This window comes from Nicotiana sylvestris, chromosome 3, assembly GCF_000393655.2.
Source record: "Nicotiana sylvestris chromosome 3, ASM39365v2, whole genome shotgun sequence".
Lineage (NCBI taxonomy): Eukaryota > Viridiplantae > Streptophyta > Magnoliopsida > Solanales > Solanaceae > Nicotiana > Nicotiana sylvestris.
Window position 1 is genome coordinate 7,937,269 of NC_091059.1, and position 3,154 is coordinate 7,940,422.

Below are 3,154 nucleotides of genomic sequence, written 5' to 3' on the forward strand. Positions count from 1 at the left end.
TAGAAATAGTACCCAGGTAAATCTAGAATAGTCATCAACAAGTACCGGATTGTTAACTCTTTTTCCCTGTAAAACAATCATGTTAGTGGTACAATTAATCACAAAGCATTTAGTAGAGGTGAATGATACAAGGTTATCTCTGTCACACAGTTGTGACACACTGATAAGGTTGTATTTCAAGCCATATATCAAGTAGATATTCTCAATGGAGTGAGAGTCTGTCTTACCTACCTTTCCAACCCCAATGATCTCACCTTTCTTCCCATTTCCAAAGGAGACATTGCCTCCCTTTAAGTCCTTAAGTGAAAGGAACTGGTTCTTGCTTCTAGTCATATGTTTTGTGCAGCCACTATCCATGTACCATATTTGGATGCTTCCCTTCACTTGGACCTGCAAAAATAAATCAGGGGTTAGACTTAAGAACCCAAACTAGTTTGGGTCCCTTTCAATGGGCAAAAGGATAAATTAGATTCCTTCTAACCCACCCAGGCAACCTATTTTTTTTCTTGAACAAAAGTTTTGTTCTTTTGACTAGCCTTCTCTTTTGCATTACATTCATTTTTGTAATGGCTAGTCTTGCCACAATGTGTGCAAATTTTGTTTTCAGGAAGAGTCAGGTACTTGCTTTTAGGATCCCATTAGGTGCTTGAGTTCCATAACCAATTCCTCTTTTGTTTCTACTGTGATGTTCGTGTAGCCAGGAGAGTGCATCAGAAGCCTTGTTCCATTTGCAAGTTCTGTCTAGTTCATGTTTTACCTTCCCTAGATCTTCTTTTAGTACTTTTAGCTGCTCATATTTCCTGTATAGCGCATCCTTCATTTTTCCTAAGTTTTCTTTTAGGGTGAGATGAGTGTGATCAACTTTCTTCTTTCCTATTCCTAGTTTTAGTTTTAAGTTCTTAGACCTAAGTTCTAGGACACTAGTGTCAAGTTCAAGAACCTGGTTCTTCAACTTAGTATTTTCACTTTCACTCTCATTAGCCCTAAACTCTAGATTTTTGCACTTGGCTTTTTGGATCATACATTCTCTAGGCAGCTCTTCCTTTTCATTGTTAATTATCTCAAACTCATTAATGAAATCCTGCAATAGCTCAGACAACCTTTCTATAGACAAGAATTTAATCTTATCTTTGAGATGAAGAATACTTACCTCTTGCTCATCATCTGATTCTCCTATGGCCATAGGAGCTTGTTTATCTCCAACTTCATCTTCTGAGTCCTCATCTGATGTTTCTCCCCAGGCAGCAACCATAGCCTTTGTTGATCCTTTGTTCCTTTTTGGTTGAACTTATTCCTTCTTCCTGCTCCTTTGTTCAGACCTTTCCTTCCTCCACTTAATTTCCCATTGAGGGAAGTTCTTGATCATGTGATCAATCTTACAACACTTGTAGCATCCCACATTGGTCTGTTTCTCAAGAGCCCTTGGTTTGATGAAGGGTGTACCTTTTGAATAACCCTTTCCTCTCATCAAGTAATTTTTGAAAATTCTAGTGTTTATAGCCATTTCATCCTCCTCTAGATCTGAACCTTCAGCAATTCTGGGAGCCAAACTTCTTTCCTTCTTGGGTGCATCCATTTTCATGGTCTGCCTTCTCAGTTCATAGGCAATAAGGTTTCCTATTATTTCATCAAGCTTGAGGGTAGCAATATTCTTTGATTCCTGAATAGCAGTAATTGTGCTTTCCAAAGAGACTGGCAGAACCCTGGTCAAAATCTTCTGAAATTAGTCTTCTTCGACAATAATCCTGCCAAGAGATTTAAGTTTATTTGTCATTGTGGTGAACCTTGTATACATCTCTTAGATGGTTTCTCCTTCCTTCATGGTGAAGCTCTCATATTGGGAGTACAACAGTGTTCCTCTGGACCTCTTCACTTGAGGTGTTCCTTCATGAGCCACTTGCAGAGTGTCTCAGATTTCCTTAGCAGTAGTACAGTTTTGAATTCTACTGTACTCATCTGGACCTAGTCCACACACAAGCCATTCTTGGCCTTGGCATTTTTCTCCTGCTTCTTCAGGTCTTCAGTAGTGCAGTCAGCCCTTGTCTAAGGCATATCCACTCCTTCGACATTCTTCTTTGTAGTTGTTAGAGGACCATCAGTGACTATATCCCAGAGCTCATATTCTTCTCCTATGATGTGATCCCTCATCCTATTCTTCCCCCAAGAATAGTACTTACCATTGAAAAGTGGAGGCCCAGCCATGGAATCCCCTTCCCAGTTCCCAGGTGGTGCACTCATGTTGATCTTTTCCTAAGGTGTTATCCTCTTCAAGGATAACCCGCTCTAATACCAATTGATATTCTAAACATCAATACCACACAGGGGGGGGGGGTTTGTGGTACCCAATTTTCACTCTAGAAGAACCTGGTTCTTCTAGGTGTTCTAACTACTACTATTTGCAGAATAATAAGTACATAAAATAAAGAACACACATATTTTTACGTGTAAAATACCTGGCTCAAAAGGTGAAAAAACCACGACCTACTACTCAGTAGGGTTTTTCCAAGCTTCCACTAAAATCACTAAGCCAGAACAGCATTTACAAAAACTCTTTGTAAACCTAAGGATTAACTCTAATCCCTTGTAGCACACAACCTCAACTGTTGCGACAATTTCAAGTTAGCTTATAACTTGAACACTCAAAGTACTTAATACAAATGCTTCTATGAAAGATGAAAGGTACAACTTTAAAACACCTACTACAATTTAATTGGAATAAGAAAAAACACAATCGAACTGGTTCTTCGATCTCGTTCAAGTAGCTTCAGGAGTGCACACTCAAATCTCACATAAATTGCTTGCAAAATCGCCTTGCTCTTTTGCTTTCAATTTAGTTTAACTTCTGCATTTGTGCAATACCTGTAAAAGAGATCAATCACTGTCATTTAATAGGTTAGTAATCAGAGTTTGATTAGGACTCAATTGCTGATCTTCTATCGTAGTTGAGTTCTTGAAGATCTCAAACTCCAACACTATCTTTTATCCGGATTATGTTCTCTTTATATAAGGAGACCTTCTCCCCTTATCCAATACGCAACCTTTTCGATCAGATCACAAGATATTGTTGATGACTTATCTTCTTCACGCTCATCTCTTTCACGTGCATCTCACATGTTTAGATCAAGACTGTGCTTCACTAGATGGACATGGTCCA